Consider the following 16,496-nt stretch of genomic DNA (forward strand, 5'->3'; position numbering starts at 1 on the left):
CTTGCCCTTCCCTCCCTTCAATTGTACTACTGGTCTGCCCAAATCCGCAACATGCTAACATGGATCACAAACAGACAAGAGTCAACGTGGATTCAGATAGAAGCCCAATCCTGTGGTTCATTGCCCTTAAGCTCAATTATATTCATTAATAACTTTAGTGAAGTGGGCAACATAGCCAAAACCTTTGTGATTTACAGCACCCTACTAGCATGGAGGGACTGTAAGAAATACCTGGGCATTTCCTCCCAAATATGTTCTCACTCGCCTATAGTGGGCAACCCAGACTTGCCAAAAGCCCTGAGGGAGGCCAACTTTAATCTTTGGCATACTCTAGGAATCAGGACCTTTTCAGACCTATTTCATCAGAAAACCACTACACTGAAATCCTTTCAAGAGCTCTGCAGTGAATTCGATGTGCCAAGATCCCATTTTTTCAAATATCTTCCAAATTAGACATGTAATTTCCTCATTTACCTCCAAGAGGAGGTTTAGAACTCAGTTGAATGAAGTTGAAACCCTTCTTGTCACAGCACAATCCATTAAAGGCAAAATATCTTACATCTATAGAGTCCTTTCTGAGAAAGGAAGCTCCTCCTTTACTCCTTTGAAAATAATCTGCGAAAAGGACCTTGGTCTGACTATCAGTGATGAGTTATGGGCGGAGGTTTGCGACAGGGTATACTGCTCCTCTACCAGTGTAAAAATGAAAGAATCTAATTACAAATTTTTGTACAAATTTTATTATACTCCTTTGAGACTCCATAGAATGAAAACAGATATGTCTCCTAACTGTAAAAGATGTACCTCTGAAAGTGGAACCTATATGCATGTATTTTGGAGCTGTAGGGAGATTGCCAGATTCTGGCAATCTACATACTGCTGCACAGAAAATACTAGAGGTACAGTTTGATATGACCCCGTGTATCTATCTTCTTAATGCCCAGCAGGACTTTGTTCTTGATCCTGACAGAGAAAATTTGCGTATGACTATTACATACTTTGCTAAGAAATGTATTATTCTATTGTGGGCCTCAAATACCCCGCCTACATTTAAAATGTGGATTGACCAGATTGTTGACTTTCTTCCTCTTGAAAAGCTCACTTATGACCTCCACAAGAGACAGCCCAAGTTTGATAGACTCTGGTCTTCACTATTCAACTATATTTCAAACTGGACAGAGTGAACGGGGTGACTAGGGAAATGCGCAGATACATGTTGTGTAAGGTACTGTAAAACCTAAAAACGAATTATTGGCCCGTCGTCTCAGCGAATGCTTGAAATAGCTGATAAGAACCTTGATAGTGCTGCTGCAAGTGTTAAATGTTTTTTTTTGTGTGTTTTTATTTTAATTTCGTTTTTGAGTACGTGTGCACCAAGGAAAATAAATGCTTTTATTTGACTTTATCATTCATTTTAATTGTATTTTTATTTTTTCATATGTATTATTATTTTTTGACTTTTTCTTTTTTTAAAGCCTGTGAATGTGGAATGTGTTTTGTTGGTTGATTGAAAAACAAGAAAACTTAATAAAACTTTCAATTGAAAAAAAAAAAATAGCACTGTTGTTCTAATCGTCAGATCGCAGGTATTCTGATCTTCGCTGTCCATGGTGCTGAATCTGGCTGGGTAGATTAGTTTGAATGCTGAAAACATGTTTGCCTACATTTAAAGGCCCTGTGAAGTCAAAATAATTTGATTTCATATTGTACAACAGCTGATGAAACTAACACTGTAAATGTGTTTTACAAAAATGTGATTGGGGTTGCTTCCTGATAGTTCTGGTTGAAAATACGGAGCATGTTCCTCTGCCCAGGCCTTGCTGACACTTGCCAGATCTTACACTGCCTGGATAGGTATTTTGTGTGTCAGCTAACCACATCATATGTTATAGCAATCTGTCAGTCGATGACACAATGGATGACTTGGCACACAACCATTGGTTGATGCACGCAACACCTGAGCAGGGACACATTCTTTTCACAGCACTTCAATGCAAAGTAATTTTCGTAGAAGGTTTGGAAAGCATTTTCACTAACCCTTTTCCTAACCTTAACCTCAGTTTCCTAACCTGCTACGAAAAATTCACTTCGATATTGAAGTGCCATGAAAAGAGAGTTTCTCACATCTATACAGCACCTTCTAATCAGCAGGTTTGCATGTGCCAGAGTTTTGGCTTTCCATGGCGACATCACCATGTGTAAATTGGTTTATAGACCAACGACAAAGAGAGTGCCAATAACAGCTAGTTTTAATTTCCCCTCCACACTGACCACTCCCAGACAGTCCTAGCAAAATTATTGATTGAGAAAGTTTTTTTTTGCATTATAGTGACTTCTTGTGGTAAAATGTCAAACTCACAACTAAACTCATTAAAATTGAGGTTTTCTTTACCCTGTCTTATCAAACAGTGCAACATTTGACCGATGAAATAGCATTCTTCTAAAATTCTTACACTTCTAGATGCAAAATACAAGTCACTATTCCAATACTTTTTGATTCTGCCATTTTTGAAATACCATTTACAAATATGAGCGTAAATGTCTGAGATCGAGACACCAACATTTCAGTTAAAAACCCTTTGGATAATATCAACATTAATTACTTAACATCTTAACACATACACACCATGTAAATATCAATAAACAGAGGAACACATGCTACAAATAGTTAGTGACTACCTACCAGTCAATTAAATTAGATTATTTAGAAAAATAACATTGTTATAAGAGACAAATTGCCTTTAGACAACATAAATGACTGCATCTGGACACAGGTCAAAACTACTCTGCCGAGCTCAAGTTACCAGCTATGTATGGTTTCAACACTTACATTTATTGAGTTATTGAAAAGTATCCTACAAACATTGTTCGAATGTGAAAGTGATCAGGTTTTCTGAAACAGGTGTGTTTGTATTGAAGAACCCTGAGATTGTGGACAGTAGGACTTGTGTGAACAGGTGTGAACAGACTGAAGATAATGATGTTTTCCTTTCTCTGTCTTTCGAAACTCAGGAACAGTTTGAATGTTTTTTTATTGTAATTTAAACAATGGTATGGATGATTAAGCTGGATCTTTCTCTCTGAATCAGGAGTGCACTTTTATTTTCCCAATTTTCCCAAAAGCCCAATCTGAGCAACCTTTGCTATAAACCCTGTTTTTCCCATTGTTATTTCAAAAGTGGAAAATGATCAATTCGACAATCACACATAATGGGCATTTCACAGCCAAGACTTTTGATCCTTCCCATCAAGGCCATGTTGGCCAGTTTAACCTTCACCCGTTCCCTCTCTTCCGGAATCCTCTTGGAGGTGCACTCCACAGTAGAGTCGGTCTCAAAGGAGATGGCTGGGACGTGAGGGAGCAGGTGGCCCCCAGCCTTCTCCTGGGCCATGGGCGTGGGAGTCTGCAGGACCAGCCCGTGCGTCGCTTGCTGATGTCAAAGGTAAAAGCTAAGAGGATACACACAAACATTGACCATATAATGTAATGTTGTTTCATGTAACTAACTAGCTTGACTTCCCACCGTGTGAAACATGTATGCTACCATATGTTACTAAAAAGAGCTGACAATATTATAAAATGTAATCCAGGAGTTTATGTTTGAATTCTGGTTCTCTCACAACACAAGTCACTCAGAAAAGCATCTGTAGGCAGAAGCATGCTACATGTACATTTGGCATTTGAAAAAAACTACAGCTGTGCTATGCTACCGAATGCAAAATGTATCTGTATCATAAAAGTGTAGTGCAATATTCCCTTTTTTGCCACACACACATACTCTCTCTCACTAGGGACAAATGTTTTGGCTACTTGTTCAGAGAGGTTTGAGCTTTAGAAGTGGATCTGCAGCAAAAGTAGACCTTTATTGTCATCTACAGGTCAAAGGTCAGACTGGCATTCAGTAAAATGTAAACATGGGCGATCCACAGAAAATGTGTGTGTTTCTGTTTGAGAAGTTAAACCAGTTAATTCCCTTATAACTGACTGTCCTGCATCATGTATTATTTTATTGGTTGTAAATTAAATACGGTTTATTTTACAGTACATGTATTTTACACTGAATCATTGATATCTGGTCAAATGTTGGTTGTGGGTGTAACAGTGTAACTGGCGCCTCTGGGCTGAGGGGCTCTGACGGCCCCTGGCTGACTGGCGGCCCCTGGCGGCCTCTGGCAGACTGGCGGCCCCTGGCGGCCTCTGGCAGACTGGCGGCCCCTGGCAGACTGGCGGCCCCTGGCAAACTGCCGGCACTGGCGGCCCCTGGCAGACTGGCGGCACTGGCGGCCCCTGGCAGACTGGCGGCACTGGCGGCCCCTGGCAGACTGGCGGCACTGGCGGCCCCTGGCAGACTGGCGGCACTGGCGGCCCCTGGCAGACTGGCGGCACTGGCGGCCCCTGGCAGACTGGCGGCACTGGCGGCCCCTGGCAGACTGGCGGCCCCTGGCAGACTGGCGGCACTGGCGGCCCCTGGCAGACTGGCGGCACTGGCGGCCCCTGGCAGACTGGCGGCACTGGCGGCACCTGGCAGACTGGCGGCACTGGCGGCCCCTGGCAGACTGGCGGCACTGGCGGCCCCTGGCAGACTGGCGGCACTGGCGGCCCCTGGCAGACTGGCGGCACTGGCGGCCCCTGGCAGACTGGCGGCACTGGCGGCCCCTGGCAGACTGGCGGCACTGGCGGCCCCTGGCAGACTGGCGGCACTGGCGGCCCTTGGCAGACTGGCGGCACTGGCGGCCCCTGGCAGACTGGCGGCACTGGCGGCCCCTGGCAGACTGGCGGCACTGGCGGCGCTGGGCAGACAGGTGGCTCAGGCGGCGCTGGGCAGACAGGTGGCTCAGGCGGCGCTGGGCAGACAGGTGGCTCAGGCGGCGCTGAGCATACGGGTGGCTCAGGCGGCGCTGGACTGAGTAGCTCTCGTAGCGCCGAACAGGCGGGAGACTCCGGCTGCGCTGGAGAGGAGGAAGGCTCTGGCAGCGCTGGAGAGGCGGGAGACTCCGACAGCGCTGGAGAGGAGGAAGGCTCCGGCAGCGCTGGACAGGCGGGAGCCCCTGTAAGGATGAGCCGGAGAGACAGCCTGGTGCAGGGGGCTGCCACCAGAGGGCTGGTGCGTGGAGGTGGTGACAGATAGACCGGACCGTGCAGGCGCACTGGAGCTCTTGAGCACCGAGCCTGCCCAACCTTACCCGGTTGAATGGTCCCGGTCGCCCTGCCAGTGCGGCGAGGTGGAATAGCCCGCACTGGGCTATGCAGGCGAACCGGGGACACCGTGCGCAAGGCTGGTGCCATGTAAGCCGGCCCAAGGAGACGCACTGGAGACCAGATGCGTAGAGCCGGCTTCATGGCACTTGGCTCGATGCCCACTCTAGCCCGGCCGATACGCGGAGCTGGAATGTACCGCACCGGGCTATGCACCCGCACTGGGGACACCGTTCGCTTCACAGCATAACACGGTGCCTGCCCGGTCTCTCCAGCCCAACCGGTAAACACAGGAAGTTGGCGCAGGTCTCCTACCTGGCTTCGCCACACTTCCTGTGTGCCCCCCCCCAATACATTTTTGGGGCTGACTCTCGGGCTTCCATCCACGCCGCCGTGCTGCCTCCTCATACCAGCGCCTCTCCGCCTTCGCCGCCTCCAGCTCTTCTTTGGGGCGGCGATATTCTCCAGGCTGTGCCCAGGGTCCTTTACCTTCCAATTCTTCCTCCCATGTCCATTCCTCTTTTCGCTGCTGTAGCTGTTGCCCGTTACCACGCCGCTTGGTCCTGTTGTGGTGGGTGATTCTGTAACGGTTCTCTTGCGGTGAAGGAGAGGCGGACCAAAACGCAGCATGGTGATGATTCATGTTTGTTTAATTAAGGAAAACTATACATGAATAAACTACAAAACAATGAAATGTGAAAACCTAAACAGTCCTATCTGGTGCAAACACAGAGACAGGAACAATCACCCACAAACACACAGTGAAACCCAGGCTACCTAAATATGGTTCCCAATCAGAGACAATGACTAACACCTGCCTCTGATTGAGAACCATATCAGGCCAGACATAGAAATAGACAAACAAGACATCCAACATAGAATGCCCACTCAGATCACACCCTGACCAACCAAAACATAGAAACATACAAAGCAAACTATGGTCAGGGTGTGACAGTGGGACATATCTGAAGTAGTATGTGTGTGTGCTCAATGAATCACACTGTGTGTGTGTGTGTGTGTGTGTGTGTGTGTGTGTGTGTGTGTGTGTGTGTGTGTGTGTGGGTGGGGTGGGGTGGGGGGGGGGGTGCATGTTCTATACATTATTCAGGACAACATTAGTTTGTTTAGCCTACACCGTGACTATGACTGCATAATAAACTAAACTAAATATACTATGTATTTTCTAATCAAATGTGTTAACAGGGCAACACAAAAGAAGACAAAGGCCATCAATTCAATGCAAATATTACTGTATTAAAGGAAAATGTTGTATTAAGCTTGCTTTGAAAACCGTTTGAATGGCTTGGATAGGCCTATGGAGATGGTGGAAAACATCCTGATTAGAAGGGGACGTTTGCGAGGCTTCTCCTGTTGAGAGGTGGAGGGAAGACCCTCTGGGAGTCCAAACGTGGCAGGATGTGCCACTATGTTGGGCGACAGAAGAGAGAGAGTTGACATGCACTTTCATTTAGAAATGATGGTATATTGTATTCTTAGTTTCAACTCATTATTACTTTCACAAATAAATGAGAACCAGAATCTTGAGATTTGGAAACTATAAATAATTGTACATAAGAGATTACTCTCGATAATATATAATGTACTGTATATAGGGTTTAATATTTTTGCAATAGCAGCTTTGTACACCAATATCTCAAACAGTAAATGTCCTGCTGTATGGACTTACACATGATCTCTTCAGCAGTAGTCTGGTCTTTGGATTCAGAATGGCGGGAATTCTTCTTGTTTCCCATCATGAATGGCTAAAACAAAAACATGTCAAAACAACTGTCACAGCAGAACAATCTCACGGTAATAACGATCACATCTTACACACCAGCACAACAAGATTTATAAATGGTTTTGGAATTAATGGATGGTTTTACATTTTCTCTAAATAACATTGTTTACTCACATTGACACAATTGTTAACTTAAATAAGTGTGATGTACCTTTAAGTTGAATTTCAGTCTGGCAAGCCTTTGTAGGAAAGACAGCTTCCCTCTGGTAGCCTTCACATCTTCAGCCATGAGAAGAGCTTCTGGCCTGGTGGCTTCGAAAGATGTTCTTGAGGCTGCTCTTGATGCCTCGTTACAACTGTGGAGAAGCTCCTTGCTCAATGACTTCACAAGAATCCTATTGAAAGTGGAGTCCTGAGTCGACACGGCCAGTTGGAGTATTTTCTCTGAGCCAAACTCCTTCAACAGATGTTTGTAGACGGTGCTGTATACTTTGTGACTCTTCAGGTTCTTGGGATAAGCTTGGGTCTCAGAGCAGCCTGACCATGCACAGAAGGCAGCTATAACTTTTGGAATCAGGTCTTGTGACGTGCGTGTGACGTCAGTTGGGTACAGATCAGTTTGGGTTTGTATTTTTGACAGAAGTCTCACCACTAACATGCTGATGAGGCCGGTGAAGTCATCATCACCGACTAAGTTAACAGTGGATGGGGTTGAAAGCGAGGCAACATCCGGGCTGGTTGAATTCTGATCACAAACAATGCTCTGAGGTACACCGAAACAACTGATGGTATCCCTTTCCTCAGCATCTATGTTGGCCTCAAAGCCTCGTGCAGCATTGGAGGTCCCACTTGTTGTCATGCTGATGGCAGAGAAAGATGGCAGAGGGTAGGACTTACCACTCAGTAGACTGCCTATATCAGTTACAGTTCCGGTTGGAGATGACCCTCTGCCTTGTGCATCAGAAACCACAGAGTCCATGACCTGACTTACCATTACTTTGGTAAACAGGCTGACTGTGTCACTAAATGCTGATGTAGAAAAAGAACATGAAATCCTATCTTCAGATACGCTAGCCGGCACACTAACTCCCTGAGCCAAACTCATTGAAGCTGTAGAGGGCACAAGGCTAGGAAGCAAGAGGCGCTTCACAGACTCCTCTGCAAAAAGCTGAACCAGCTTGTAAGCTGTGGGCTTCCCCACCGTCTTGTCATTCCTCTTCAGCTCAGTAAGGACTGTATCGGATGCACTCTTTCCAGCCGCCACTGTCAGAACCAGAGGGGTCAAGTTGCTCTCAGAAATGATGCGGTTGACTTGGTGAGTAAGATCACGTGAGAGAGCACCAATCCTACCCTGAGATATGAGCTCCTCCAGTCTTGCTATTGCAGCTGTTAGATCAGGGTGGAATGCAACCTCCCCTTCTTCCTCTGGATGTACCTCCTTTATGATGGTATCCACTATTGCAGACATGCTTTCCCTGGCATCACACACCAATGTTTTTGGCTTAGTAGATTTGCCCATGTCGATGACTGAGCATCTCACAATGGGCTGAGTAATACTCTCTGGTAAATCAGAAGAGATGGGAGTGCCAGGGAGTGAAAATTCCCACTCTGACTTCTTTGATCTGGCAGATGAGGATGACAACGAGGAGGAAGAACGCTGTGGCGCTTGATAGATCAGTTCCTCACCACATTCACTGCTTACCCTTTCAACATCCTTCAGCATCATTCCAACCACATTCTCTATTTGTGAAAGCGCAGTCACCGTTTGGTCAGATTTTGACAGCTCTTTCTGAATTAAAACCAGAATATGGCTGAGGGTCTTTTTGGCTTGAGCCGTTGTTGCTTTGACTTGATTTTGCCATGTAAAATAATTCATCATCTTTGTCTTCACATTGTGGTAAATAGTCTTTGCAGTTGTCCAGATCTTCTTCTCAGATACTTCCAAACCAGACTGTGAGCCTTTGGGTGTGGCCTCAGTGTACTCTGAGGTTTTCTCATCACTCTGTTGAAGCATAGAGTCTGCCTGCCATAGAGTAGAAGACTCTGTGGGTGGGAAAAGGCTCTTCATGTCATTTGTAATTGATCCAACGATTTCAAAAGCAGTTATATCTGTATGCCTTAAGGAAATTGTTGATTTTGCTGGCAACATCTGAGAATCTGTCTGGCTGGAACTGACTTTGCTGGGAAAGCTACTGACTGATTTGATCAGTATTTTTCGCACTTCGTTGGTAGCGTTCATCTGGAACTCCTCACTGGAGAGTTTCTCAATGACTGAGGCTGGAGTATCTCTTAATCCTTCCAACCATGAAGAACCAGACACAGGCATGTCTTCTAGATAAGACATGGCACTGTCCAAAAAGCCACAGACTTCAAGGGAGTTGTAAGAGGAACCCTCTGCAACAGATGATGTGCATTCCAAATCTGCCACCTCTGACCTATACATGGTCACAATCTGGGACAAGACCTCTTTGGTGCAGGGCACCATGTTGGAATCACAGAGAGACAGTAATGGTTGAGAGTTCTCACTTTGGCATTTACGGAGAGAACCAAGTCCTGTTGAGTTGACCACTTGCAGTATTGCCTCACTCTTACTGGTTTCAGGTTGCTCTGGTGTTTTCTCTCCTACAGAGTCAGTTGAATCACATCCATCAGATAAAGAAGATGAACTACGTTCTGATATAGGGGATTCACTCCTACATGGGGAAGGCAAGCTCAGGATTGAAACAGGCAGATCACTGGAGTCAGTATGCTCCAGAAGCACAGCACTGGAGTCAGCTTTTTCCATAAGTTCTTCCCCTTGGACTGGAGCTCCACCCATTCTGAGGAACAATGTCTCCAGCTTTGCCTGAAGTCTCTCGCAGAGTCTACGAGCTGCATGGAAGGGTTTCCGCTTTGTCGTACAGTGTCCCACTTGGGTATCTCTCTGGGTGCTTGTTGGCTGATCTAATTCAGCATACTGCACAATGTCCTTGACATCTTCAACAAAGTTATCAATTATTTGTGATGCCTCAGATTCTACTTTGGTCTGTATGAGCTCAGTGGCCGCAGAATCAAGGATCCTGTCAGATGGGCTAGATGCATTCATCAAGCTTGGAGTGGTACTAAACGAATGAGAAGGTTGAACCATACCAGAGATATCGCTCATTAACCTTCTCACAAGAATTTCACTCACAGCCTTTGAGGCTTTGGTCTTGAACTTCACACTAAACAGAGTGCCAAGATTTTGCATCATTGCTTTGCAAGATGTACATATTATGTTCAGCTCCTCTGGAACAGGAGAGTCTTCAACATCCAGGTGCTCCTCTACAAGGTCACTGCCAGATGCCAACATTTTAACTTTCACAGCCACTTCTCGAAAAACCTTAGCCAATTCCGGATCTTCTTTTTCCAATTCACCCACCATCTCTGCGATAACAGTCATCACTTCTTCTGTTGCAGGTGGAATGCATGACTCTAATACAGAGGTAGAGCTCTGGTCCTCTGGGGTGGTGTGATCATCAAAACATTTCTGGACCATGTTGACCATTTGTTCAGCGGCCTGGGTACCAGAAGAAATAGGGGATGACCGCCCTGAAATGGCTCTGCTGATGGTCGCAGAGAGGGCAGAGTTAAGCTGTTCGACCACCACCTTGATAAGACCAACAGTCAGCTCAGGTGGGCAAGAGGACAGGATATTATGATCAGACAGTTGCTCCTGGACACTTTTGATGATTCTGTCCTCTGTCATTCCCAGGAGGACTTTCACTGAGGTCTGGGAACTTTAAAACGAACAAGCAAAGCATGATAATTCCTGTCTTAACTTGGCAAATCGGTCAAGCGTTGTAATTTTAGTATTCTAAATATCTACATGTCCTTTTGATCGCTTTACATGCTCATTCATTTGAATATGCTCAAAGGCTGATACATTACATTTTGTACTACATCAGATAGAGTAAATTGCATTAGCTAACACTGGGATAGATGATCTTGGTGAAATCCATACATGAAAACCTTGAGGGGAACATACCTCTTAGAAGAGGGTGTTAGGGACCTGAGATGTTGAGCCCCTGTGCCGCCCTTATACATTTTCTTCGCCAGATATCTAACTTCCTGGATGAGCTCCAGTCTTTCCTGATCAAAGGCAGCAAAGGATCTTGCACTGCCACCCCTCTTGGGTGAGTCAGTTTCGTCGTCAGCAAAGTCCTTTACCCCAAGTACGCGGGCCAGGGCTGGCAGCAGGATCTGCAGGGTGGTCTGTGCGATGAAGGTTACAATTGTCTTGCACAATTTGGCAAGCTGTTCCTTCGTCATCTGTTTTGAACAAACAGAACAAAAACAGTCTTTTCAATGGAACTGTGATGTAAAGTATTCTAGATCGAACAGAATGCATTTGATCAACATTGTTATTCTTGTCTGTGACTGAATTCAAAGTTTGATGAAGTCTGACAGAGAACATGACTAACAGAATATGACTTGATGGCTAATCTCTGAATTCAACAGATCATTGACACATCAAAGGTCAAAGGCAGGTAGGGAAACTTACAGGGTTTTTTAGTCCTTTGTAGATTACTTGCCACTGCCTAGACAATTTAAAATAAGTGTTTTAGTTAGTGTTTAGTTCCCACTGCACAATATTTCATAAATGTTGAACATTACAGAATAACTTTTAACATACTCATCAGTAAGATTGCGCAGGAATGAGATGAGGATTGGGTAGGAGTATTCCATCTCATCCTTGTTGCCTGGGCCGAATGCAGCCTTAACAGCTTTCTTCTCCAGGAGCTCAATTACAGATCCTCTATCCAGGTGTTTATTCCTGGAGACTAAAGATGTGATTGCCGTAGAGGAAGTAGAAACAAAATTAAAGAGAAATCAGACGTTTTATCTCTTAATACTCTGATTTCATTGTTTAAGGGTTTTAGAATAGGCCTATTTTAATAAAGCTATCTATGTGACCTTTCTTACTGATTACAGTAGACTACAGTTTCATTGAAAATGGATAGCACAACCTCACATCACAGACAGAATAGAGAAACAATGTAGTACTACAGAGGTAAATCTCTGACCTGCATCGTTGTCAGTGCCCAGCTTCCTTGACTTCTTGCCACTCCTCTTACTTTTTGCCTAGGATAGAACAGAACAGATTCCAGAGCTCAAATGATGGCAGACATGTAACACCAGGGCCCGTATACATAAAGTTCAACAGAAAAGGTGTGGGCTCAACCTTGCCCAAATAATTGTATTCATTATGATCTCAAATGCAAAACTGATCCTAGATAAGCACTCCTACTCTGAGACAATTTATGAATAGGCTATGGGCCAGGTCAAAGCAGCTCTTAAAACACGTTTTGAAAACAGCTACTACGTATGTTGTTATCTGAGATATATAGATATCTATGGTATGACTGCTATCAGGTACAGAGTGTAACCCAGTAGGCCTATTATGTGCTCTGTCACTCCTGCCATCTTACCTTCCTTCCCTTCTTGGCCTCCTCTTTGGGTATGGCCACCGGTTCTTCCTCAACAACTTCCTTTCCTTCCCTCTGAGGATCACCCTCCTCCCTCTGTGCTACCTGAAGGACAGACATTCCAATAAGTAATAATATGTCAATGTCAGAGTAGATCTGTGCAGAGGACATCATAAATAGAGCTACAGCCATATCAGCGCTAAGCTGGTGACTTTATAAAGAATGGTACATTTGCTTTACAATATGTTATAGCTTTTTACAAGAAATATCTGCTTATATTGCTTTACCCTTTTTTACTTTCCCCCAATATTGCATGAAGTAATTTAGCTTACCCTTTCTTCATCCATTCAAGCTATTTTATATCTCAAAAAGCATGTCCTTGTCTGTGTTGGTTACATTCAAGTTGAGTTCAGGTCGAGAGTGAGGACAATATTGCAGGCAGGGACTGTAATTTAGGGCTACATGCTACGTCATGGAACGTTAGACCTTTATGACATCACAAATAGTATTTTTAGGAAGAGCGCGGGAAAGGTTACTTGCCCACTCAGTAGGACTAGCTAATATTGACAGAAATTTCCCCGTCAAACGTTTTCGATTGCCTACCCCTACGCTTTCCATCGAACATGGTCCTGCCTTTGCAATATTGTCTCTCTTGTGGATTTACTTACGTATGACACGTAGGCTTACTGTGTCGGATCAAGTTGATTGATCTGTCCTAGTCAGCCTTAGGTTGAACCCAAAATCTTCTGGGAAATATTTGTTAATACTATTCATTTCAATATCGTTTTATTCTTTGATTTAGTCCCAATCCAATCCTATTGTTGGCTGCCAATCCCCACCAAATATGTCATTGTAGGGCATACTGTAGCGGGAGAAAGTGAGAGCTGCAACGCGGACGCGTTCGGTGGCTCCTTCAGTGCAGAGGCAAGCGCGTATGCCAGTGCCACTAAAGCCCGGGCTTGTGAGGCAGTAGTCTACAACGCTCACAGGCAACACCTTGTCATTTTATTAACTCACTAGAATTACCTTGTCTTCTTCATTCATTTCGATTGCACTTCCTTTCGTGGTGAAATTAGTTTTGATTACTATTAACTTTAATCTACAGAGTTAAAGTGTTTATGTTGCCCACGTTATCATGTGATGCTGTGAGCAAACAATTTATGCCCAGCCTTCCTAGATAGGCCTGGGCTGCATAACACTATGAATCTGGGAAAACATAACACTTAAAAAAAAGTTTTACAGTGCAAAAATAGCATAGGCCTACTTGTATACTATTCAAATCCACACTAAAGCCACACCTCTTCACACAGACGTACCCAGATTCTGTTGTTTTAGCTTTAACCTCTGTTAAATTCACTTCCCTGGTTAATCTGTCATCATGTTTCGTGTTCTCCATGGTTAATCTGTCTCTTTGTTTAGTGCACTTTAATATAGCCTGTTTACTTATTTGAATGTTTGATTATATTGCTTTTTATCCTGCAGATTTTGTTGTGGATTTAAATTGACTTTGGGTGTCTTGAAAATCACTTAAAATAGCACTGTTGGGGATCACGTGACCCTTGGACGAGTTGGCCGCATGAACTAAGAGCTCCGCACAAGTAGTTTCCAATTCCTAATCTTACCTCCACTCCAAGTTCAAACTCATTTAGCTTTAGTAAGAAAAAGTCATGGCGGCGACACTACAGGTGACATTTTTACCCGGACTCGAGTATTAGCGACGGAAAAAGCCTCCAAGAAGAAGCTAGCTTCAGAAAAAACTAGCGCCATTAGCCAGGAGCAAGAGAACCCGCTCCCCCACGAGGCACAACGAATGCCAACCTCGCACTCTGTCGAAGACATCCATTCTGAGTTGAGATCCCAACGTACAGAACTAAACACGACATATAGCCGATATCCAGAGACCCACCCCCTAAAGGTCATTATAGCCGTCCAATTTATATTTATTTTCCTTTAACTGAGAGGGATGGGCTGTATAGCCTAACCTAGGCCTACTAATGTTTCAGCCTACTTTTATTTCCCTGTTTTTTTGTTGTTGTTGCTATTATTACTTGGGGTTCCCTATGTCCCTCGGGGGAGGTATATGTAGGCTTGGCTATTGATTTTATTTTTCTCCCCTCTTTTACTGTGGTCTGGACGAGGGCAACTATGTTATTTACTCAATGCGGGGTGGAGAGGATGAGGCATTTCTTTGGTGGGGAGAGGGAGACATTGTGCGTTGCTAACTGTTCCCGGTTTTTGTTTTATTCGGAACACAGAATTGAGACTGAGCGGGGGGGTAATAGATCCAACGGGATGTGTCGAGTTGTTTGGGAACTCAGCTGGGGTGTTCAGAGATTATTATTTTATGTACACCATTTATTTTCCTTTTATGTGAACGCAGCTGTAATTACTATCCATTTTTACCCAGCGATGACTTGCACTAAAGTTCGATTACTGCTCGATGACGATGACTAGTACCTTGAATCTATTGACATGGAACTGCCATGGTCTAGGGCATGCAATAAAACGAAAAAAGATACTATGTGCTCTAAAAAAGGAAAAAGCAGACATCGCTATTACAAGAGACACACTTCTGTGATGCTGAACATGCCAAACTCCGCAGAGCTTGGGTGGGACAGGTGTATTTCTCATCTTTCAAATCAAACAGTAGAGGCACAGCCATACTTATCCATAAAAATGTTCCATTCATAATTGACAAAAACATATCTGATCCGGAGGGGAGATTTATTTTGATAACTGGGTCACTATATGGTCAACCAATTACTATATTAAACATATACGCCCCTAACACAGATACTCCTGCCTTCATGTCAAAAATTCTAACCCTGTTCAATGAGCATTGTGTCTCCTTTGGCGTGGTGGCCGGAGATTTTAATTGTACCCTTAACCCAACCCTAGACTAATCATCTCAAGTCCCCACCACAAATCCTAGATCTGCAACTCTCTTACTAAAGAGATGGGACTGATAGATATCTGGAGAGAGACTAATAGCTCATCTATGGACTATACATACTACTCTAATGTCCATAACACCTACTCCCGTATAGATTACATTTTTATCCCAAAGAGTTTCATAAATTCAGCCACTTGTACAATCGGACCCATAGCACTTTCAGATCACGCCTTTGTCCACTTCCGCTTTGACCTCTGCAAAAACATCCCGAGGTCAAAGAGCTGGAAATTCAACACCTCCATGCTATCAAACGAAGCGTTCCATACATTAGTAACTACATGGATAGACAACTACACACAAGACAATAAAGATTCTCCTGTTTCTCCGGCCACAATGTGGGACGCTGCTAAAGCCACACTAAGAGGTCATCTAATTGCATATGCTTCCTCTAAGAAAAAAGCAATGGAAGCACACAGGCTAGATCTTGAGAGGGAGCTGGAATGCTGTGAAAAAATACATAAACAATCACTAGACAGCACCTCCTGGAGTCATCTTAAAGCATCCAAAGCCAAACTGAATTTGGACTACACTCGGGAGATAACTTTAAAAAAAATCTTTACTAAACAGAAATACCATGAGTATAGCAATAGGCCCAGTAGATTGCTTGCTTACCAATTAAAAAAGGAGCAGTCAGAGCGTACAATCATGGCTATCCGAACAGCAGAGGACGAGGTCACATATGACCCAAAAAAGATCCATTTAACTTTTCATGATTTTTACTGCAAACTATATACATCTGAGAGAAAACACACGGAGGCAGAACTCCACTCTTTCCTAGAGGGAATCTCGCTGCCTAAACTATCAGAGACCGACCAAGAAGATCTCAACTCCCCCTTCACTCCTGAGGAGATCCTGGAGGCAATTACCTCCATGCCACCTAATAAGTCCCCAGGCCCAGATGGATTCCCCAGAGAGTTCTACAAAGCTTTTTGGCCCCAGCTCAGCCCTATCTTCATGCCAATGCTGGAGGATTTTTGCAAAAACTGAGTTCTCCCAGACTCAATGCACACAGCTCGCATTACAGTGTTGCTAAAAAAAGACAAGGACCCCCTATCCTGCTCGTCCTTCCGGCCCATAAGCTTGTTGGATTTCGACTATAAAATAATTACCAAATTGCTCGCCAAAAGACTTAACACTCTTCTTCTCAAAATAATAAAA

This window comes from Oncorhynchus mykiss, chromosome 5 (assembly GCF_013265735.2).
Source record: "Oncorhynchus mykiss isolate Arlee chromosome 5, USDA_OmykA_1.1, whole genome shotgun sequence".
Classification (NCBI taxonomy): domain Eukaryota; kingdom Metazoa; phylum Chordata; class Actinopteri; order Salmoniformes; family Salmonidae; genus Oncorhynchus; species Oncorhynchus mykiss.